Here is a 25,482-nt window from a genome sequence, read left to right on the forward strand (position 1 = left end):
TGTTTGAAAAAAATCCTTTCACTGGTCATCACCTCTTTTCTTAGAGGTAGACTACCTTGAACCACATTTATTTTCAGAACCATTTGTGCATTCAATCATTCGGTGATCTTTGTGCCAATTCCACACTCGGCAACCTTAATCAACTCTTCCAACGAAGGATTACTCAGGGTGAGTAGTTTTTGCTGAAAGTGTTTGTCTGAACAATTACCAAAAAACGGATCCCTATTCAGCTGGTCAGTGAATTCTACAAACTGACACTGTGAGCACAACTTTCTCAGGACACTTATGTATGAATCCACTTTCTCCCACTGGGTTTGTGTTCTCTGTTAAAACTTATGTCGAAACACAACCAGGCTAGGCTGAATGGCAGGTCTTCCTTTTTAACGTTTTAACCACTTCCTGTATTCATCTTCTTCTTTGACTATTGCCATCTCAGGATGGTGTTTTAAAACCTTCCTTCCTTCAAAACCCAGGAAATGCAGCAAAAGGAATTTCTTCTTCTCAGCCCTAAAGCGTGATGCCCCAACGGATCCTAGATACATCTAAAATGCAACAAACAACTGCTTTCATGGGACAGCCGAGTTGCCCAGTGATTCCAGAAACGGTGGTGGTGAATTTACTGACTGCATATCTGATAAGACGTTAAGGTATGGTAATCAGCACCAATACATTCACCAACCACTAAATACTTTGCAATCACTTATAGAGTACACTGGCACTCTATAACATGTCACACCTAGCCTATGTAATAAAGTACACAGTTATATTCAAGGGCAGTATTATTCAAGAGTCACTTACTGAAGTAAGGAATCCAACGAAGAGTGTTGCAGTATTTAACTTGTTTATTGTCTTCAATAAAGCCGCTTAAGTAAACAGTGTAAAAGGGGCACAGAGCAAGGAGAGAAGCGACTCTGAATCCGTGGGCGTCAAGTGGAATGTGCCGACATCATCGGCCTCGTCCGGAGATTCCATATGACACACACGAATTCTAGATCACATCACAACATCCCCCCTCTTTTAATAAAAAACAATCTTCATTTAACCAATACAACCAATGAAAATAACAACATCACCCTGAACAACCAAAACTGATGTGTTAGTAAAACTATATAAAAAGTCATTGTAAAACCTAATACAATGTAACAATCTACTAAAAGAATGTTGGCCATAGAAATAGTTTTCACGACATTACCAAATCACCAAACATATCCAGTCTACGACATTACATAATCACTGAACTTGGCCGGTCTACGGGACTCCCTGCGAAATTCTCTACGGGACTCCCTGCGAAATTCCTTCTTACCCTTATCCTCCCTTTTACAGTAAGAGTCCCTCTTTGCACAATTAGAAGAGTTGTGAACAACAGTTTCATTGTTACTGGTTTGACAACCTTCATGCTCACCCCTCATTCGAACACTGGGATCTAAAGCTAAACGTGTGACTCCCCACCAGCATCCATCCGACAATCTAGCTGCATTTTTGCGTACTTCCAGAACTTGTTGGGGCTCTTTAAACTTCGAAAAACCCTTTCTGACTATCAAAGGATTTTTAACTCTCACCCAATCACCAACCTTGAGGACTTTTTTTTCGGTGTAACCCTCCACCTATTTCTTCCCATTTCATCAGAATTACCTTTTGCTGACTGCCAAACCTCCCTCAGATTACTACCTTCATGAAGTAGATCAATCATCCAAAAAGGACATAGTTCTGAGGTCGCAATCCTACCCCTCATCAATTCAAAAGGAGTCTTGCCCGTGGCAACATGTGGTGTTGTGCGAGGAGACCAAATCAATTCTTTAATGGCTTGCCCTACAGACATGTTAGATTTAATTGCTGCTTGGATACACTCAACAAGTACACGATTAATGCGTTCAACAATACCATTACTTTGAGGATGATAGAGAGGCGTCCTTATGTGTTTGATGCCACACTTGTTCAAAAAATGGGTCATATCCGTAGATACAAATTGTACTCCGTTGTCCGTCATTATTTGTTCAGGTAATCCTTCCCTACTGAAAACATCTTTTAGACATTTAATAACACTTTGTGTAGTGGGAAGTCTTATAGGAAATACCTCAACCCATCTAGAAAGATGATCTACTATAACCATAAAATACCTCAAATCCGGAGGTAGTACATGATAAGGACCAAGAAAATCTAAACCAATTTTCTGCCAAGCTCTTTCTGGTGATGGAACAAAAGAATCACAACTTCCTTGAGTAACCAGAACTTTGTCACTTACACAACACCTGGGGCAACTCTTCACTAGCTCATCAATTTCCTTATCCATCCTTGGCCACCAGAAATCAGATCTTAATTTCCTTTTTGTGATAGTAGAACCAAGATGACCAATATGTGCTTTAAGAATCAGGTCTCTCCTAAGACACTCTGGTGGAATAAGTTTGTCACCTCTAATAAGTTTGTCACCCTCAACAGACAATTCCTCAGAAATTTTCCAAAAAGGTTGTAAATTAGGCGAGAGAGTCTTCTCTTTAGGCCACCCAATCTTCACATAATGAATGACATCGCACAACAGTTTGTCATTATGTAACGACTTAATCCACACATTTTCATCCAAAGACTCAGCAATGCATGCTATGAAACATTCTTCAACCTCAGTATCCCATTCAAGTTGTTCCTCTTCATCTGATATAGGTAAACGGGATAGGCAATCAGCCCTACTGTTTTTTCCTCCCGGAATATACTCAATCGAAAAATTAAACTCTAACAATTTGGCAGATAACCGTGCTATGCGAGCAGTTGAGCGTTTAATTTTCCTTCCTGATAAAATTTCCACCAGGGGACGGTGATCAGTTTTTAATGTAAAATGCCTACCCCAGAGGTATTGTTTGAATTTTTCCGCACTCCATACACAGGCCAGGAGTTCTTTTTCAATAACAGAATACTTCCGCTCAACTACCCGCAATGTCCTTGAAGCAAACCCAATGGTGCACTCCTTGCCCCCATCAGAAACCTGTGTTAACACTGCGCCCAACCCATATTCACATGCATCCACAGTTACAATGGTCTTTTTACTATCTGAAAAAGGTTGTAAAACTAGTGAGTTGACAATCTGTTGTTTAATGTGCTCAAAAGCCTTATTGCACTCTTTAGACCAAAAGAACAATTGCTTGCTTTTAAGCATAGCCCTAAAACATTCAGAAGTCTTAGCAAAATCCTTTAAAAACTTTGCATAAAATTCACATAATCCCAAAAAAGAAAGCAACTGTTCTTTAGTCTTGGGTGCAGGAGCATCGAGAATGCTCTTCACTAACTTAGGCCTGGGTTTGACACCGTGCTCAGATAAAACATGTCATAGATACTCTATTTCCTGAGTTTTAAAGAGACATTTGTCTCTCCTTAAAGTGACACCTCTTTCTTCTAGAGTTTGCAAAACCCCTTCTAAAACTCTATCATGAACCACCTCAGTGTCAGCAAAGATTAGAATATCATCCTGAAACATGACTACATTGGGGTTGTCGGGGAACATGTCAGTCATTATTCTCTGAAAAGCAGCAGCCGCAGATGCCAAACCAAAAGGTAATCTGCAAAACTGGAAAGTCCCATCAGGCGTTACAAAAGCTGTGAGATAACGAGAAATAGCATCAAGCTCTACTTGGTGGTATGCCGATCTAAGATCCAACTTCGTAAACCAACTAGCAGAACCCGCTTTTGCTATTAAATCATCAATCCTAGGCAACGGAAAACTATCAACCCAGATCGCTTCATTCACACTTCTTAAGTCCACACACAACCTCAGGTCACCAGAGCTTTTCTTCGCTAGAACAATAGGAGATAACCAAAGTGTGGCTTCAACCTTCTCTATTATGCCTTGTTCACACATATCCTTCAACAACCTAGACAATTCTGCCCTTACACTAAATGGAACATTCCTCAGTTTATGCTTCACAGGGACAACACCCTGTTTTAGTTTGATAGTGTGTGTGACATTAGATATTTTACCCAACTTGCCCTGGAACAATCCTTTAAACCTCCGTTGCCAAGGACAACCCACCTCAGAAGATGTTTTAATACAGTTGGTATTGCTCCTATCAATAGACACTGGTCTAATACTTCCTGGTTTAATGATTAATTTAAAATCAGCTTGATGAATTAAGCCCAGAACGTTAATACCTTTCCTTGCCACATATACCTTCCCATGAATGGTCTCGCCAGAAATGGACAAAGTAATCCAAAAATACCCAATCAAGTCAATCCTACTCCCTTCAAACGCCAAGGTAGTAACGTCGGGAGGGAAAAGAGTTTTGTCACTCCAAAACTCATTGAATTTGTCAAATGAGACAATAGTAATTCGTGCTCCTGTATCCACTAACAACTTGACAGCAACACCTCCCACCAACACCTCAATGTCAGGATCCATGACCATTTTGCTAGCAGATGACATATTGTCCTTGATCACTAATACAAGTTCATTTTCATCCTGTTGCACCTTTCCCTCTTCAGCATCAATAACACAACGGACACTGCCTCTCTTCCCACCTCTGCAAACACGTGAAAAATGTCCCAGTTTGTTGCAGTTCCTGCATTGTTGGTTGACCGCAGGACAATTCCTGAAAGAGGAAACGTGGTTCAAAGATCCACATCTGTAACACATAGTCTTTTGATTTCCTCTGGAAGATAAGGCATTTTTCGAAAGTGGAGTAAAATCTGTTTTTTTCTCAGGACGAAACTGTTTCTTGTGATCATTGATCTGCGAATTCACCACTGCACTTGAAATGGAAACATTAGATAAAGACAATTCTAATTGCTTAGCATCTTCTAAAGAACACTCAATGCTCTTCGCTATGTCTATGGCTTTGTCCAAAGATGGATCTTTGCACGTTAACAATTTTTCTTGGATTCTTTTAGAGTAGCATCTTGCCACAAGTTGATCTCGTATCAATTGTGAGGTAAAATTTTCGAATTCACAATTGGCAGCTAACACTTTTAAAGCAGTAATGAAAGAATCCACACTTTCATTAGGATTTTGCACTCTGGTAAAGAATTTGTATCTATGTACTACAACATTCTTAGTTTTGATGAAATGCTTGTCCAGCTGCGCAACCGCCATTTCAAACTCATCTAATTCTTCTTCTTCACGTAATTCATAAACTGGTAGATGGTCAAAAATATTCTGTCCTTCCACACCCAAATAATAGTACATCAAACTTTTTTTTCTCTCAGGCCTAAATTTATGGCCGTCAATAGCTCCTAAATAGGCCTTGAATGAGCGTAACCATAATCGCCATTCCAAAGAAGGATCACCAGGGTCCTGTAAAAAAGGTGATGGTGGTAATACGTTTTGCATTTCTTTTTAAAGAAAGTAAAACAAAAAAAACACTAAACAAAGGCAAAAGGACAAGGGAAAAAAAAATGATGGTTGTGTATAAACAAAAATCCCACGAAAGATAGTCTTCCAGCAAGAAGTTAATTCTTTCCCCAATCTTTCCTGGTCCGATTTCTATTTTGATGATCAGAAGGTTTCAGAATAAGGTCCTTCTTCTCTGTTCCTTGTTCTTCATGCGAGTGCGAAGCAGCGAAAAAAAAACAGAAAATCAGCACTCAATATTGACTGCACACGTAAGGTAGGAGCGCTGTAAAAATTAATGCGCTCCAGGCAATGAAAAAAAACCCATGTGCGCTCATTGACGTTCGTCCGAAGCACACGCGCCACTTGGAACACCAGTAATGTGCTGTGCTCGCGCTAGAGATGCCGTTAGGATAACCGGTATCTCAAGGATCAAAAACACTCTGTGCCCCCAAGGTCAAGCTCCGAATACACGGAGACGTTTAGAAACGTTGAAAAATAGCAACAAGAAAAATAAATCAAAAGATAAGGAAACTGTCCCCGACCGTACCGCCGTATAACCGATGAGAAACAGGATCAGCTACTGCAGCCATCGCTTCATCCTCGTCGCCATAAATGAAGTAAGGAATCCAACGAAGAGTGTTGCGGTATTTAACTTGTTTATTGTCTTCAATAAAGCCGCTTAAGTAAACAGTGTAAAAGGGGCACAGAGCAAGGAGAGAAGCGACTCTGAATCCGTGGGCGTCAAGTGGAATGTGCCGACATCATCGGCCCCGTCCGGAGATTCCATATGACACACACGAATTCTAGATCACATCACAACACTTACCTAGACAGGTGTGCGGGCCACCAATGCTCCACCGATTCTGGACACACTTTCATATTCATGTCTAAAGCAAAACAACACTTAATCCACATAAACAGGTGTGCGTGACACCGACGTTCCACCAGTCATGGTCACTTCCTTTCTCTGATGTGTAGCACACAGCGAAAGGTTAAAAAGAGATATACTGGTTTGGAAATCTCAGGTTGAACAAGTGTGGAATATAGTGTTGTACTTATAAACAAATAATAAATACTAAATAAAGCACACACAGGGTAGGAATCATATGTGTATGTGCTGCTCAAACACTAACTGCGTTACATTGCTGTTATAGTATCCAGAAACGTTGATTTATTACGTTTCTGGACCGTTCTCACAGGAGAACAGAAGATCGTGTACCTTGGAGCCATTCTGGCCGAGGCGCATATACAACCCACCGCCCTTTGCTTGGCGTCGTTTTCCTTCCCACCAAAGCAGCGCGTCTTTGAGTCTCTGCTTACCTAGATTCCAGTCCTCTTCCTTAGCTCCTCTTCACGGCGTCCTCGCCCCTGCTGCAACCGCTAGTCCCGGACCTGCCTCACAATCTCTGCAAAATGGAAAAGAACAGATACGGCACGGCGGCTTTTCTAATACACGGATACACACCGCATGCCGTGCACGGTACAGAGTTGAGTGATGGCATTTTCTAGAAGTGTGGATGCGCACCGCATGCCCTGCAAAGCAGTTAAGTGAGAATAGGTTTCTGCATGCACGAGCGTGCACCGCATACCCTACAAAGTAAAGGGTTAAGTGATAAAAGTTTTCTAAATGCACGGATGCGTCCCGCAACTCCTGCAAAGCCAAGAGATAGGTCATAACAGCTTTTAACGCGGGGACGCGCGCCGCATGCCCTGATAGTACCCAAGTGAGTTAGCTGGGATTTCACTTGTTGTTCATGGAATACATACTACTGCTAGTGCGTAGTATAAACTTCCTTTCATTAACTGGGCCTACAGACATAAGAGTTCTCCTGTACCTCTTCCGTTAAGGCTGTGGAAAGAACAGCTTGATGGTGAACTGGATTGTTTAAGACTATAGGGAATAACATAGTGACTATCCAAGTGCTTTCGTATGAACAAGGTTGTGGAGGTATCAGCCGCCTTCAGTCCGGTAAATGATTTATTGTGCTTGTCAAAAGTGAGTTGATGACTACTGTGAACCAGCAGGGTCCGGACCCTAACCTATTTCTCTTCCCAATATAAGTCATGAAACCCATTTGTGAGTGAGAACAACACAAGAGTAGGGTTCCTACTATGCCCAGCAGGTCCTGAGGTTGGATTGCAGTCTCTATTCTCTCTCTTATCCCATTCCCCCCTTCCCTTGCGGGACTCCCTACTCTGTGGAGTGCCGAGGTGTTCTAGGGGGTCGGGAGGATACAGCATCACCTCTGCAAAAGGAACCTGGCTTTCAGGTGAGTGGTTGTAACAACGCCACTCTACTCTGCACCACTCTACACCAATGCGCTGCACACTACTACACTCTACGCTACTCTACTCAGCATCACCTCACTCTACGCCAATTCACTCTAAACCACTGTAATCTAATCCGCACCTCTGCAACCTATGCCACTTCTTTCTATTCTGAAACAATCTACTCTACGTCACTTTATTCCATCCTACTCCACACTATGCCACCGCAATCCACCTTGCACCACTCCACTTCACTCTAGTCTGCACCACTCTACACCACTTTTAACATGCTGCACTGTATGCCAATGTACATTGCACCACATTAATCAAAACCAATACACTCTACGCCACTGCACTTTATTCTAATCTACTCTGTGTCACTACACTGTAAACCACTATACTCTACAGCCCTGTACTCTATGCCACTTTACTCTGGACCACTCTACACCAGTGCACTCTACTCCACTCTGTGCCACTCCACTCAACTCTACACCAGTCTACTCTACACCACTCTGCTGCACTCTACGCCAATTCACTCTATGCCACTCTAATCTACTGTGCACCACTACACTGACACTGTTCTCTGCGCCACTTCACTCTACACCTCTCAACACTAGTCTGCACCACTCTATGACACTCAACTCTGCAACACTGCACTCTATGCTATTTCATTCTATGCCAATGCACTCTACTCAGTACCAATCCACTCTACCACAGTGCACACCACTCTGTTCCACTGGCTTCTACCCTGCAGCACTCCACTCTATGCCACTTAACTCTCCTCTGAAACACTGGACTCAATGCCACTGCACTCTATGGCACTTTACTCCACTCTCCACCACTCCTTTACACCAATGCAATCTACACTGTGCCACTTTACTCTACACCACTGCTGTCTACACCACTCTAAACCACTCTATTTTATGTCACTATATTCCACAACACTCTACACCACTATGTTCCATGCCATTGCATGCTATGCCACACTACACCATTGTGGTCTGCATTACTGCCCTCTATACCACTCTGTTCTACTCTGCACTACTGTACTCTAAGCCACTCTACTGCACTCTATGTCACTACAATCTACGCCATTCTATTCTGCATCACTCCACTCTACGCCACTGCGCTCTAAGCCACTTTAATTTACTCTGCACAACTGCACTCTATGCCACTAGACACCTCTGCAATGTATCCTGCACCACTCCACCCTATGCCACTTCACTCTACTCTGAAACTGTCTACACTAAGGCACTGCACTCTACCCCAGGCCACTGGAATCTACATTTCTGTCACTCCACCCTGCTCTGCACCACTCAACTCTACACCACTGCACTCTACTATACGTCACTGCACTCTCCTCCACTCAAAACCAATGCACTCTATGCCAATCTACTCTGCACCACTGTACTTTACACCACTTCACTCTAGGCCACTCTACTCCACTCAACAACACTCCAATCTAAGACACTCCACTCCATGCTACTCCTCTCCACAACACTCTACTTTCTATGCCACTATACTACACTACTACACTCACTAATGGTTTAAGCAACTATCTCTAATCTACTCCATGCTACTTTACTCCACTCTATTTTATAACACACTACTCCACTAGTTCACTCAACGGCGCTCCACTCTGCCATTCTATGTCACTCCACTCTACGACAATCTACTCCGAACTACGCCACTCTACTCCACTCTAATCAACACCCTGTACGACACTCCACTCTGATGCTCTGCTCCACTTTAGAACCTTCACGACATTCCACAACACTCTACCCCACTCCATGACACTCCACCCTACTCTACACCACACCACTGTACGACTCTATGCCACTCCGTAACACTCTCATTTATGACACTTCACGCCACTCTCCTTTACCCCCGAGCCTTAGCCATGCTGAACAGCAGCCACGCTGGTGTACAACGTGGCTAAGCTCTTGCATAGGCGAGACCTACTGGCTTTGCCAATGCTTGTTCTCGCATCGCTCCTGTGGCACTCAGTTGATTGTCTCCCTTGACACCAGTTCTCCGATTCACTCGTGTAGGTCTCTCATTCGGTCTTTTCTATCATGCCCTTAGGTCTGTCTCTTCTCTTGTTCTGTCTCTCTCGGTGTCCCAGTACCTCTTCCCATTTCTCTACAACCACCGCAAATCCAGGTATTGCACTGCTGCTTTCTCTCACCCCACTGCGTTCCGTACAGGTTCACTTACTCACTGTCTCCAACTCCCCGGGTCACACCAGTCTCCTATGTTCCTGCATCTCACATTCTCACTCTCCTTTTTTGACATAAGTACTTATCCCTCAATTCTGCGACAGAGTTTTCTACTCTTATAAATTCATTTTCTCCCCTGAGCTCTTACTAACATTCCAGTACTGACAGTCATCTTCCTGCACTCTGACCCGTGCAAGCTGCTTTCCGGGGCTGTTGCTAAAAAAAAGTGCCCGTGTTCTCAGGTACCTTTGTGAGAGACATCACTGCAGTTTGTTACAGCTCGTCTGCTCCCAAGTCATCACGAAAGAAAACCTAGTGCATGCTCAAAAGAAAACGATCGCCTTGCCAAAAACCTATCAAAGCTCCCAGTACAACTGAGCAAAAGAAGGATGTGCTTTGTCAAACATGATTGCGAATCCCCACGAAGACTGCCCTAGTTGGAGCGCCGAGACACGCTGACAATGGGGCCTCGTGGCACAGGTAAAGAAGTCTCGTCATTTCCACATACATTTGAATGTAACGTGCGCAATCTGTATCTGTGTTAAGCTGTTAAAATGACCTGCCCTTCTGAGGTAAGCTTTGTGACAACGATAACACATTGGAAGTTGCAATACTGTTGGCGCTCCTCCTCTGAACTTTCGCCTGGATGGCAGCAAGCCAGCACATCGCCCGTGTAGGCAGTGTTATTCCCCTCCCCTCTTCAGCCAGACGTGTCGGCGTTCTCTTTCCCAATTGAGCGACAGAAATTTGCATAGCACTTGCCCCTTAGATCAGGCGATGCATAAAAAAACATTATCACGTGCAAAGATTTTTTTTTTGGTTGCAGACGTTTCAGAAATCCTTCCCGATGTGTATCAGAGGTAAAGAGAGCACAGCGCTGTTTCAACAGTCACTGCCTTGATCGAGAGGGAGGGGGCGTGGGGTGGGGGCTCTTACAGTACATAATTAGATGTGGAAAATGTGCGGATTGTTTACTGATAATCTTCATTACTCCGATTAATCCTTGTCCCAGATCGTACTAAACAATGTGTATTCTCTTACACTCGGACACCTCGTTACGTAGCTAACAAGGAAGTGAAACCAGCCTTCTACCACTTCCTCTCAGCCCTTCCATGTAAGACCAATTCTCTCACAAGGGCCATAAAGAAGACGGAGACTCACAAACCATCCTGTAGTCTTGAACCACTAGGCATCGAGAACTTGATCGCAGGAAGAGAAGGTGGCCATAAAGACCAGACTGAGGATGAGTAATGAAGATTACCAGTAAGTAATCAGTGCAGTACCTCCTCAACTCTTCTTCACTCAGTACATAATAAACGAAGTATACACCAAAGCAGTAACCTCACAACCTGATTGCTGCCAAGCAGTTATTACCTCTCAGTAACACCAAAGTGCAGAAACCTGAAACGTCAGACAGGGATCACTACATCCTCATAATCCATTTATATGATGAAGGACAGCCACGCCTGGACTGAAACCTCACCTCACCTGAGTGAATCTATCAGTCCAGCATGAAAATCCAGAACAGTCAGAAGGCCTGGATGCTTAGCCTATCATAAGAAAAATTTCAGTCCCAACATAGCAGCACCTAAGAAAACCATGGTCAAATCCAAGATCACTTGTTTAATGGGGTCCAACATCCACTCGGAGAGATAAGAATAGAGCTGTGCCAAAGCCTACACAGAAATGGGAACCGCAAACCTAACTGTCAGGCAATACGAGGCCAAGAATAGATACTGATCAGATATTACCTGGTTCAAGAAATAAGACCCTACTAGGAAAAAGAGGTGGTTAATGAAGATCTCTGAGACAAGCAGTGAGGCTAACCACCTACCCCACAAATAGAAGTTCAACTTGAAGGCAATATCAACGAGAACAATACCCAATACATCTTTTCCCTCAATCAAATACGGAAGTGGAGTAACGGAAGCCAAGATACTCCGTCAAAGAGTTCAAAATGAACAATATCAACCTTGCATCCACCCATAAACAAAAGTAAATGACCTTGGCTTGGTATCAATAATTCCAGGATAATTCAGACTGAACAACACACATTCCTAACTCAGACGGACCCATAAGAAGAAGCCATAATTATCAGGCTCTAACCATGCTACACCTACCTAGCGACAATACAAAAGGCAACATTTTATGACTGTTGTCTCTTTATTAATCTCTTCTCATTTTACTGTAGCTGGTGTTGGCGCTTTACATGTTGCAGATTCTGTCTGGCAATTTATAACACAATAAAGGCAAACAAAGATGTTCTTAAAAATGATCAGGTTATAACCACCATCTATACAAAAAGCGCTATCCCAGACAGGGTAAAAATATTCCCAAAACTCAATATGTAATAAGGAGCACAAAACAGGAAAGAATAATCAGGACCCAATATACAAGTCCAGAAGTCAAAGGTCACAAGGGCAACCTAGAATGAACCAGGTCTAATGCATGACCTCAATCACAAATAATATTAACAGAGTGCTTACTAATAGCTCCAAGCTTAAGAGAGTCAAATCTAAGTCTAGGATGAAGGAAATAGCCCAAAACAAAATTAGAGAGCTCCAATGCTTGAAACCACATCTTTGAGTCCAGCAGAGAGCACCATCAGAAATAAGAATAGGTGAGCACTCCAAACTCCATATCCAGCAGGGTTTATCAAGGTCCCATCAAGGACCTACCACCTCGCTTGAAGATCCACATGAAGGACAAGGGAAAGCAGATTGACAAAAGCTGTATCCACAGGCAGCTGTGATGGAAGGTCAGGACGGATATCCAAATCTGCACCGCAGTGGTTTCCATCACAACACTCACAATCTGCAAGAAGGACCACGCTGCCGAGTTACTTTCAACCACAGTACTTTTCAAGAGGGAGAGACCTTGCCTACGTGTGGCACCACTAATCAGAAGCGAGGCTGATATCATCTAGATTCAGTCTTCCTCGTTGGGTCCCTCTTCAAGGCAAAAATGTGCATTCAGGTGACCTCCACCCCCTACTATGCTCTTCCTGGGCGATGAAAATGGTCAGCAGATATTGCTAAGTAGAGAGGGAAGATCTAGTTGAAAATGTCCGCAACCAGAGACTTTCATCTGAAACACTGCAGCCTCACTTAACCAAATAGTGTGATCTTGGGCAAACAGCAATAAACAATGAACAATCTGTTAGGGTAGCACGTGACACAAAATTAAGGCATGAAGAAGGATGCCAATAAGAGTCAACAGTATATGGTTTGCAATCTTATCGGGATGTTGTGTCCTGTTTCATAATTCTAGGGTGTGTGTGTGTATGAAGTTTTGTCAATAGCTCTGTCTCTGTTAAGTCTCCTGCACTGGGACACTTCCAGACAAATACACAGATATGGGCGGGAGGCAGCATAAACATTCTTTCAAGTGGAACAGTGGTTCCCAACCTGTGGTTCGAGGACTCCTGGGGGTTCGCTTTGCCTCCCCATGAGGTCCATGACTGCTTAGAATAATAACTAATATTAACAGATTAATAAAGTGTATATGAATAAAGTGTCAAAGTACAATTGAAAATGTTAAAACTTACTGTAAATGTCAAGGAATTTCAAACTGGAGGCTAAAAATGTAATGAGTATCCTTAGATTGATTTGTGGGAGCAATTCAGGTGCATACAGTATGGATGCTGTGTGGCTTCAAGTGAATTTAGAAAAGCTCCAACCTTCCTTTTAAAATGTAAATGTTTGTTTATTATTTTGTTTGCAAAATTATACAAAACGAGTTATTATTTGAGTATGTGTTTCATGATGTGTTTGATGATGGAATGCTTGTTTCTGTATTTTTTCTGTATTGTTTTGTGGTTCAAATTATCGACAATGTGCAGACCTGGGTCCCTGGCATCCATTAATGACTCAGTAAAGGGGTCCCTGGATTCCAATAAATGGCTCAGTGGTGGTCCCCAGGTTCCAGTAATGATAAAGTGGGGGCCCACAGAACTCGAAAGGTTGGGAACCACTGGCGTAGAACATAAGCAGTGTTTGCCCGTCATGGACTCATGAACGATTTTGAAAGACTCGGTAGAGGCACCACTTGATAAGAGTGCAATAGCTACTGCTCCGAAGGTAAGTCCCGAACAACCTCCCTCTCTCCGAACTCCCTAACGGTGCACCTTTATATTGAAATTGATTAATGGAGTACTTCCTACCCCTGAAAAGGTACTGAAGTGCTTTTTTGGAAGTAGCACGCTACTCAGGAAGCCAAGTTTAGTGGTTAATCCAATTTGTATGTATTCCTTGTTTCTTTTTGGGGAATCCGTTTTGTGGGCCCAAAGAAATTATTCTGTGTGTCTGCTCCAGTTTCTTTGAGGGAGTTTAGATTAATAGGTGTTGCATGTAATTATTAGTGGGGCTATGTGAGTTCTTGCAAATTGTTGGTGTGATGAATAGACAGGCTAAGAGAGATCAAGTAACGTTAGGTGGCTTGGATAAAGTTTTGAAGAATGGGGGATGTGGTCGTCAATGAAATGAGGGGTAGGGAAGTTTCAGAAATACAATAAAAGATTTTAGGAAGACAGATATGTGACTTAGACTAGGCTGCACTCAGAGAAAGGAGGCATGCAGAAGATGGAAATAAAAAAGTGTGGAAAGAAAGAATGAAAGGGGAGCAATTGAAATGTTTAAGTCAAAGCAAGATTTCATGCAGGGGTTAAAAGTATAGATGGAGAAGGCTTTCTGGAATAGCGTGAAATCTGAGCATATACAATGTAAACAGGAACTGTAAAAAGAAAACTAATAGGTACTAGAATGAGGTGAAACAGTCTATCCACTACTAAGATTGATTTCTGGTGGGACAGAAACATCCCATGGAGAGTATAGAGGCCCCACCCTAAGCGCTTGACTGTCTGTATCTGGTATCTTGACTTTTATTTTGTCACTGGTATCACACTGATCTTGTTCAGGCATATAAGCATGCGCCAGTCCTTGACTATGCGAGGTCCTGGCCTTTGTGAGAGTCCTAGTGAGATACACCAAGCATAATCTATGACTGGAAAGAGGGCTACCGATCTTGTGTTGGGGTTAGCCAGTAAGGTTATAGTTGAAGCAGATCCTGCTTTATGATCTCCAATAGTTGACCACACTGTGTATCTCTATCAGTGAAAGTGGGGCCTACTCTGTGTAAAGTTCTGCTATTATGTGAAAACTCAGATGCTTGCACTTATATCCTGTGTGCTTGTGAAGAGATTTGTGTATGTATAATATGCATGTAGAACGTGTAGTATCTGTGTGTGTATATGAGACTGAGTATGGAAGCCAGTGTGATCCATTTTGGATGACCATGGTTTACCATGAAACAAGACAGCAGATAAGGACACTTTCCCCAGATAATGGGAGTGTATTGCCTGTATTCCTCTGGGTGGGGTGGTAGTTGCAGGAGAGGTGAGATATAGACACAGAAGGTGAGGCAGATGGGGACAGGGCTACCTTTAGATATTCCATTAAGACACAGTCAGCAAAATTCTGCTGATTAGTTCTTATTTGACCTGTCATTTGGTAGCTGGTAGGAGTAAAGTGTGGGACTGCACGTTCTGTAGTGCAAGGTTGGAATTTGTAAATCAAGCTTGCCCTTTTATCTGTCCCTAATTACTACTTCAGAGAGGCCGAAGACAACCAGGTGCCAAATTTCACAGCTCATTGTGCCTTTGTTGTGGGTGCTCCAGTTAGATATCACCTCAGTTCTAGCTGCTGTGACTAACATCCATTTATATAAGGCTGTGATTGGACAGCAGTCTGAGCCCAACAGTTAAAAGAGAACCGGCTCGAAATATAGACAATGCAAATATTTTGGAAACACGTGCACAAGAGGCTGATGGAAGGGAAAAGGTAGGTGAAGGACTCCTTCGACCCATTTTACTGCATGGTGCTCCTAGAAGTTACTGCTTCGATCCATTCCACCCGATTGTGCTCCTAAAAATCATGGGCAGAGGTGTGCCTGCCCTAAGAATGCCAAACGCACATACCTTACCTTGTTCTCCCTCTTCATTGAGAGGAGCTATGAAAGAAAGCTGGCAGCAGTGTGAAACGAGGGCCCCAGATGCGTTTTACTCTGGTTTCCAGCCTAAAGCACAAACACCTAAGATGAAGCAGTAAAAATTGTGGTATGTATGGTTAGTTTCACTGTATAATAATGTAATCTACTGGTGTGCACCATGGACTGTGTCCAGAACAGGAAGTGAGGGTAAACCAGCCGGATCTGGGATCCAGCAGCTATTATTGAGCCAGATGTGGGGTCGCAGGCTGGCCCCACAGACATGTCAGCAACACATGCTTTGTCTTAGTTCCATTTGGAGCAGCAACCTGCAGGCAATCAGGCCCTTTCTTATTTTCTCTTCCAGTTAGGCAGAAACAAATGCCTCATTTAAAGGCCCATCAACTGGCCATCATTATGGCCTTATCTGGAGCCCATCACCCAGATGCCAGTGCCAAAGATGGAGACAAAGCCACACAGCCTCTTATCACTTTACAAGTACCTAAGTTAAGCTATGATTTAGAGGGAGGTGTTTCATTTTCTTTAATCCTTGTATGTAAGAGATATCTATGCACTGAAGAACGTCAGAGATATCTGTGTGAGTAAATAATACTAATAGCAATTTTATTAGCACTTACCGTTTTACTTTCTTGTTTAATTTCTTTTGTACTGCTGCTCCTTCCAATGTAGGGTGTCAGGGCACTTTAGATCACACATTCACTATCCAGTGACAATAAATCATACTAGTGCGTACCTCATTGTACGTAAAATGTGACAAAAGAACAAAGGTTACAAGTTGTAGGAATCACATATCGTCCATATGAGTATCCATTATATGTTAAAAGTGTATGGTCTGGAAAAAAAACAAAGTCAGGATTGTAAACCACATATAATGGTTGAGGTTGCTTGTGATATTTAAGACATTTTTTTACTACATAAAGGAACCATTTTAGCAACCTTAAAATAACTGACTGAGAAAAAAAAATAGCAACTTTCTAAATCCAAAGCTTGCAGATCGCAACTGGCCCCTTGATACCAGCTCATAAATCACTGTGAAAAAGTATACGGACTGTAATTTATTAACTTCAAAAATCAAAAGTATCTCTGACAGAAGCAGTAGCTCACAGAGCTAGTTACACAATACACAAATCTGTGCTCGCTATAAGTTACATGATGTGCTTTGTAGCAAGCACATTAATCCTCTATACTACTTTGTGAGTCAAAACTGTGATTAGGAAAAACGCATCTCTCAAGCAAGTGCGTTAACCACCACAGCTATCTTACAGTTGTTATGATACCCTGACAATTACTGGACGCAGAGAGCTCTCTGCAGCAGCAGTCTTCACCGCTAAGGTTTTTTTAAATGCAACCTCTTTGTGATCAAGAAACACCGCCAGAATAGATTCACTATCACCTCTGTCCTTATAGTCAATTCTTGTGGCAGAGTTTTTAAAGAATGAATGCGTACTGTAGACGCTCAGAGAGTGCCTAATTTGAGCAGGATGGGCGCCCCCGGCGCTCACTTTTTAGGGACCCGCGCTTATTTTCCCTCAGCAGACTTTGCTCCCTAACAAGAGAGAGAGAAAAATACATAAAAGCGGAAAGAAGGAGGAAGAGAAATTCGGGAAAAAACGGTGACAAAGGGAGAAAGCAGGGATGAATGAAAAGGAACCTGCGAGAGTGAGGTAAATTGGTAGGGAGCGTTTGGATTAAAAAGCGGTGATGTGGATACAGAACTACGCACCCTCGGCTGTTAGTTTACAAATGGAGCCCCGTTGTCAGAGTCTAACTGGCTCCATCCCTCACGGCCCCATCCCCTTTCCGCTGCCACACCTAGAACCCATAATCTAAAGGTTCATGTGATAGTTTTATTTTCCCAGTTCCAGCACTGGCTATGCTCAAATCTATCCAATATCAATGCACCGCTTATCCTCAGTGTAAACACAGCGGCGGAGGGGTGCCATGCCCATCTCTTCGCACCGGCTGCTTGTTTCAGTGCCACGCCTAGAACTACCTGACGCCAAACCTTGCCACAACTGTATTACTGATGGAGAGTACTGGATATACAACTTTGCAGAAAAGTACTTAGCGCTCTCACCCCGACACCTTTCCTTGTAACACCACCATTCGTCAATCTATATATGCCGACTATATTCTCTGTGCACGTTTACAACCACGGTGATGCTCAGACTTCACGCAGACCACTCCAGAGATGCTTTTCTGTCGCAACCTGTGGCTCTCCGAGGAACTGCGTTTATCCCAGATGCTCGCATGGAAGGGCGCATGACACTTTACCTACCTGGATGCTACAGGATTCGCTAGTTGCACCGGCTCTGCCCAAGCTGGCGGCTCCCAGCACAGATTGCTGATGCTGTCTGCCTATTTCGGCGTTGTAAGGTGCAGCACGAACCGTCCTTAATTATAAGTAGGTGCAGCAGGCGGAAGTGCTCTGCGCATGCGCAAGCTGATGAAAGAGCGCGCGATGTGGCTGGACCTTGAGTTTGGCAGCTGCTCGGGCAGCGCGCGGAGCCAAACGGACCACTGCAGTTGCTTAAGTATGCAGGAGAGGCTGGGGTTACCGCTGGGCCATTATGTGCATGTCACGGCCGTGAAACCATAATATTGTCCAAAACCGGTCTAGTCCCCTATAAGATATACTACAGAAAATAAAAGATGATTTCGATTACAAAGTACCTTATAGAGGTCAAAAGTAATCATAACAATTGTTAAACTAAGTGGATGGTGGAACTGAAATATTTAAAACTATTGACACAAATTTCTACTCCAATACAATAACTTGGCCGCCCACGATATCGGAAATATAGCTGTCCTTTTTCTAATTTGGCGTCCTACTAACAATGGTTGACTGTTTAATCAAAATTAACAGGGCTGAACATTTAGATGGGCGAGATTTAATGGGGCCTAAAGACAACACTTCTCAAATCATACTGACAATGGTGCCATGGGCCTTAATGCAAGCAAAGACCCACCACCTTACTCTATGGTTGAGTAGTAAACGCTAGCCATCTTTAGGATGCAAGAGGGGCTCTCATTCATGGGTTTCAGTGTCACTGCACCTGCTTCACAATTGAAAGTTATGTCCCTGGCTTAGTGGCAGTGGTTTAGACACTCAAGACTAGCTCAGGAAAACGTCAAATTCATCAGAGTTTTGCAAAGCAATTAAGATCATTATTTCTGAACACCTGCAAACTATGTAGGTGCTTATATGGAAATGTTCTGTGGTCTTGCAAGGCGGAAGAGTACTTTTCGAATGAAAGACGTTGATTTTTTTGCATCCATTTAACCGGTCCTGTTTGGCTTGAGACGAGTCGATTGCTTTGGGCAGAGGTCTAAGGTTTTCAATAGTCTTAGCAGTGATAGCTAATAAACATATTAATGACCTCACACACAAACAAACGAAAGCAATGCAAGTCCTCGAAAAAGTATTCAATGTTTTTTGGAGCATACTCCTGCCTCATACTCGCTGGTCACTCGAGACATTTCATTCTTGTGAGAAAGTAGCCTCTTTCTAGCCTTGTTACCCCCACTTTTGGCCTGTTTGTGAGTGTATGTCAGGGTGTTTTCACTGTCTCACTGGGATCCTGCTAGCCAGGGCCCAGTGCTCATAGTGAAAACCCTATGTTTTCAGTATGTTTGTTATGTGTCACTGGGACCCTGCTAGTCAGGACCCCAGTGCTCATAAGTTTGTGGCCTATATGTATGTGTTCCCTGTGTGGTGCCTAACTGTCTCACTGAGGCTCTGCTAACCAGAACCTCAGTGGTTATGCTCTCTCATTTATTTCAAATGGTCACTAACAGGCTAGTGACCATATTTACCAATTTACATTGGCTTACTGGAACACCCTTATAATTCCCTAGTACAGTGGTTCCCAAACTGTGCGCCGCGGCTCCTTGGTGCGCCGTCAAAATTAGCCAGGGGCGCCGCACACAGTCTGGAAACCACTCGGAGGTGCTTTTAATCGGTAGCTTTTCACCGTGGTTTTGGAAACAAAACCCCCTGCATTAATTATTGTGACCAGCGGAGGGCGCCAGAGTACCATTAATAATATCCCTATGACAAAAGAAAATAAATAGTTTAAAATAAATGGTTTTCAGGAACCTGAACGAGAGAATTAAGAAGTCAAACTGTAAATAGTGTAGGTACAGGTACAGGCTGGGATTACGTTCCCCCACCCGCCAAAAAAAAGTAACATAATGGGGAGCCGTGGCCAACACGGCCAATAGGTCAAAGGAGCCGGGGATCGAAAAAGTTTGGGAACCACTGCCCTAGTATATAGTACTGAGGTACCCAGGGTATTGGGGTTCCAGGAGATCCCTATGGGCTGCAGCATTTCTTTTGCCACCCATAGGGAGCTCTGACAATTCTTACACAGGCCTGCCACTGCAGCCTGAGTGAAATAACGTCCACGTTATTTCACAGCCATTTTACACTGCACTTAAGTAACTTATAAGTCACCTATATGTCTAACCTTTACCTGGTAAAGGTTAGGTGCAAAGTTACTTAGTGTGTGGGCACCCTGGCACTAGCCAAGGTGCCCCCACATTGTTCAGAGCCAATTCACTGAACTTTGTGAGTGCGGGGACACCATTACACGCGTGCACTACATATAGGTCACTACCTATATGTAGCTTCACAATGGTAACTCCGAAAATGGCCATGTAACATGTCTATGATCATGGAATTGCCCCCTCTATGCCATCCTGGCATAGTTGGCACAATCCCATGATCCCAGTGGTCTGTAGCACAGACCCTGGTACTGCCAAACTGCCCTTCCTGGGGTTTCACTGCAGCTGCTGCTGCTGCCAACCCCTCAGACAGGCATCTGCCCTCCTGGGGTCCAGCCAGGCCTGGCCCAGGATGGCAGAACAAAGGACTTCCTCTGAGAGAGGGTGTTACACCCTCTCCCTTTGGAAAATGGTGTGAAGGCAGGGGAGGAGTAGCCTCCCCCAGCCTCTGGAAATGCTTTCTTGGGCACAGATGTGCCCAATTCTGCATAAGCCAGTCTACACCGGTTCAGGGACCCCTTAGCCCCTGCTCTGGCGCGAAACTGGACAAAGGAAAGGGGAGTGACCACTCCCCTGACCTGCACCTCCCCTGGGAGGTGTCCAGAGCTCCTCCAGTGTGCTCCAGACCTCTGCCATCTTGGAAACAGAGGTGCTGCTGGCACACTGGACTGCTCTGAGTGGCCAGTGCCACCAGGTGACGTCAGAGACTCCTTCTGATAGGCTCCTTCAGGTGTTAGTAGCCTATCCTCTCTCCTAAGTAGCCAAACCCTCTTTTCTGGCTATTTAGGGTCTCTGTCTCTGGGGAAACTTTAGATAACGAATGCATGAGCTCAGCCGAGTTCCTCTGCATCTCTCTCTTCACCTTCTGATAAGGAATCGACTGCTGACCGCGCTGGAAGCCTGCAAACCTGCAACATAGTAGCAAAGACGACTACTGCAACTCTGTAACGCTGATCCTGCCGCCTTCTCGACTGTTTTCCTGCTTGTGCATGCTGTGGGGGTAGTCTGCCTCCTCTCTGCACCAGAAGCTCCGAAGAAATCTCCCGTGGGTCGATGGAATCTTCCCCCTGCAACCGCAGGCACCAAAAAGCTGCATTACCGGTCCCTTGGGTCTCCTCTCAGCACGACGAGCGAGGTCCCTCGAATCCAGCGACTCTGTCCAAGTGACCCCACAGTCCAGTGACTCTTCAGCCCAAGTTTGGTGGAGGTAAGTCCTTGCCTCACCTCGCTGGGCTGCATTGCTGGGAACCGCGACTTTGCAGCTACTCCGGCCCCTGTGCACTTCCGGCGGAAATCCTTTGTGCACAGCCAAGCCTGGGTCCACGGCACTCTAACCTGCATTGCACGACTTTCTAAGTTGGTCTCCGGCGACGTGGGACTCCTTTGTGCAACTTCGGCGAGCACCGTTTCACGCATCCTCGTAGTGCCTGTTTCTGGCACTTCTCCGGGTGCTACCTGCTTCAGTGAGGGCTCTTTGTCTTGCTCGACGTCCCCTCTCTCTTCAGGTCCAATTTGCGACCTCCTGGTTCCTCCTGGGCCCCAGCAGCGTCCAAAAACGCCAAACGCACGATTTGCAGCTAGCAAGGCTTGTTGGCGTTCTTTCGGCGGGAAAACACTTCTGCACGACTCTCCACGGCGAGAGGGATCCGTCCACCAAAGGGGAAGTCTCTAGCCCTTTTCGTTCCTGCAGAAACCTCAGCTTCTTCTGTCCAGTAGAAGCTTCTTTGCACCCGCAGCTGGCATTTCCTGGGCATCTGCCCATCTCCGACTTGCTTGTGACTTTTGGACTTGGTCCCCTTGTTCCACAGGTACCCTAGATTGGAAATCCACAGTTGTTGCATTGCTGGTTTGTGTCTTTCCTGCATTATTCCTCTAACACGACTACTTTGTCCTTAGGGGAACTTTAGTGCACTTTGCACTCACTTTTCAGGGTCTTGGGGAGGGTTATTTTTCTAACTCTCACTATTTTCTAATAGTCCCAGCGACCCTCTACAAGGTCACATAGGTTTGGGGTCCATTCGTGGTTCGCATTCCACTTTTGGAGTATATGGCTTGTGTTGCCCCTATCCCTATGTTTCCCCATTGCATCCTATTGTAACTATACATTGTTTGCACTGTTTTCTAAGACTATACTGCATATTTTTGCTATTGTGTATATATATCTTGTGTATATTTCCTATCCTCTCACTGAGGGTACACTCTAAGATACTTTGGCATATTGTCATAAAAATAAAGTACCTTTATTTTTAGTATAACTGTGTATTGTGTTTTCTTATGATATTGTGCATATGACACTAAGTGGTACTGTAGTAGCTTCACACGTCTCCTAGTTCAGCCTAAGCTGCTCTGCTAAGCTACCATTATCTATCAGCCTAAGCTGCTAGACACCCTATACACTAATAAGGGATAACTGGGCCTGGTGCAAGGTGCAAGTACCCCTTGGTACTCACTACAAGCCAGTCCAGCCTCCTACATTGGTTGTGCAGTGGTGGGATAAGTGCTTGAGACTACTTACCACTCTTGTCATTGTACTTTTCATAAGAGAAAAATATACAAAACAAGGTCAGTGTATATACACATAGCCAAAAAGTTTTGCATTTCCTCTTTTCACTCTTTTCTAAGTGCTGAAAAGTACCTCTAAACTTTCAAAAAGTTCTGAAAAGTTTAAAAAGTTTTTTTTCTGTCTTTCCAAAAAGTTCTGAAAACTTTTTTCTCTTTTTCTATCACTTTAACTCTCTCTAAAAATGTCTGGCACAGGCCAAAATGGTGATCTGTCCAAACTTGCATATGACAACCTTAGCTGGAAAAGAGCAAGGAGTCTCTGTATAGAGAGAGGTTTGAGTGTAGGGAAGAATCCTTCCTTGGAACTGTTACTTAACATGCTTAGAGAACAGGATAAGGCCATAGGTGCCCCATCTGTTGAAAAAGTACCTAATAGTTCTCAATCTGATTCAGGGACTCCCCCAGGAAAAGATTCAGGAAATAAACTTCCTAGCCTGCCCATTACTAGACAATCTAGCATAGATGGTAATGATGATGAGCCACACCATATAAATAGTGTTGTCTCACATCATAGCAAAAGCATTTATTCTCACCATACTGGTAGTAATGTTTCTGTTAACCAAGCTGTTAGGGTGGCTTCTGTAAGGGACAGGTCTCCTTCTGTTCATTCCCATCATAGCTCTGCTTCTAGGAATGTCCCTCCCACCAACCCTGATGACAGAATGTTAGAGAGGGAACTCAATAAGTTGAGGGTGGAACAAACCAGACTGAAGCTTAAAAAGCAACAGCTGGATTTGGATAGACAGTCTTTTGAATTAGAGAAGGAAAGACAGAAGTTGGGTTTAGATACCCATGGTGGCAGCAGCAGTATTCCCCATAGTCATCCTGCAAAAGAGCATGATTCCAGGAATCTGCACAAGATAGTTCCCCCTTATAAGGAGGGGGGTGACATTAACAAGTGGTTTGCTGCACTTGAGAGGGCCTGTGTTGTACAGGATGTCCCTCAAAGGCAGTGGGCTTCTATCCTATGGCTATCATTTAGTGGAAAAGGTAGGGATAGGCTCCTTACTGTGAAAGAAAATGATGCTAATAATTTCCAAGTTCTTAAGAATGCACTCCTGGATGGTTATGGCTTAACCACTGAACAGTACAGGATAAAGTTCAGAGAGACCAAAAAGGAGTCTTCACAAGACTGGGTTGATTTCATTGACCATTCAGTGAAGGCCTTGGAGGGGTGGTTACATGGCAGTAAAGTTACTGATTATGAAAGCCTGTATAACACAATCCTGAGAGAGCATATACTTAATAATTGTGTGTCTGATTTGTTGCACCAGTACCTGGTAGACTCTGATCTGACCTCTCCCCAAGAATTGGGAAAGAAGGCAGACAAATGGGTCAGAACAAGGGTGAACAGAAAAGTTCATACAGGGGGTGACAAAGATGGCAATAAGAAGAAAGATGGTGAAAAATCTCAAGATAAGCATGGGGATAAGGGTAAAACCAAAGATCCCACTTCAAATCTTAAACACTCTTCAGAGGGTGGGGATAAAACAAATTCTTCCTCTTCTTCCCAACCTGCACACATTAAAAAGCCTTGGTGCTTTGTGTGTAAAAAACAGAGGCCATAGGCCAGGGGATAAGTCCTGTCCAGGTAAACCCCCTGAGCCTACCACCACTAATACATCAAGCTCTAGTGCCCCTAGCAGTAGTGGTACTAGTGGTGGGACTGCTGGCAACAGTCAAGCAAAGGGTGTAGTTGGGTTCACTTTTGGGTCCATAGTAGAAACTGGGGTAGTCACTCCCAAGACAGTTTCTGTCACACCTAGTGGCATTGGCCTTGCCACACTGGCTGCTTGTCCCCTTACAATGGATAAGTACAGGCAGACAGTTTCAATAAATGGTGTTGAGGCCTTGGCCTACAGGGACACAGGTGCCAGTTTCACTTTGGAGACTGAAAACCTAGTGCACCCTGATCAACACATCATTGGACAACAGTATAAGATTATTGATGTCCATAACTCCACTAAGTTTCTTCCCTTAGCTATAATTCAGTTTAGTTGGGGTGGAGTTACTGGCCCTAAGCAGGTGGTGGTATCACCTAGCTTACCTGTAGACTGTCTCTTAGGTAATGACCTAGAGGCCTTAGGTTGGGCTGATGTAGAGTTTTATGCCCATGCAGCCATGCTGGGCATCCCTGAGGAATTGTTCCCTCTCATTTCTACTGAAATGAAAAAGCAAAGGAGAGAAGGCCTGAAAACTCAGGATCCCTCTCCATCAACAGGTAAAAAGGGTATCACAGTATCCCCTAACCACCCTACCATTCAGGATACCATTCCTGTGGTGGGAGAAACCTCTCCTGGGGTGGCACCTGTTCCAAGGAAATCATCAGCTGGCAAAGCTGTACTCCCTGAGGTAGAAGTACCTCTCTGTGGGATAACTAACATTGGTGACAAAAAGAGCACCATTTTAGTTAACATGGAGCATCCCTCCAACCCTCCCAGAGAAACTTTAGTGCAGAAACTCTGCACTGCCTCACAACACTTAGGACAGCATCCCTGCCCTAGTGTGGAGCTGATAGGACAGCATCCCTGCCCTGCTCCAACTCAAGAGAAACAGCATCCATGTTCTCTCTTCCAGCCATATGGACAAAGTTTTTGCCCAGCTATGGCTTTA

At 44.1% G+C, this 25,482-nt stretch overlaps 1 protein-coding gene across 7 annotated transcripts in view; it reads right to left on the minus strand.

Moving 5' to 3' along the window:
* LOC138261974 (peroxisomal carnitine O-octanoyltransferase-like) overlaps window positions 1-25,482 on the minus strand; it is a 580,533-nt gene that overhangs the window by 344,201 nt on the left and 210,850 nt on the right. For 2 of the 7 annotated variants that reach the window (XM_069211579.1, XM_069211578.1), the window contains exon 2: window positions 6,632-6,717. The exons of 2 other annotated variants lie outside the window; for them this stretch is intronic. The gene's annotated coding sequence lies outside the window, so the exon portion shown is untranslated. Of the gene's footprint in view, window positions 1-6,631; window positions 6,718-10,044; window positions 10,062-18,079; window positions 18,242-25,482 lie in introns of those variants that run through there. 3 more of the 7 variants (XM_069211580.1, XM_069211581.1, XM_069211582.1) reach the window with 3 other exon arrangements.

The sequence above is a fragment of the Pleurodeles waltl genome, chromosome 10, assembly GCF_031143425.1.
Source record: "Pleurodeles waltl isolate 20211129_DDA chromosome 10, aPleWal1.hap1.20221129, whole genome shotgun sequence".
Lineage (NCBI taxonomy): Eukaryota > Metazoa > Chordata > Amphibia > Caudata > Salamandridae > Pleurodeles > Pleurodeles waltl.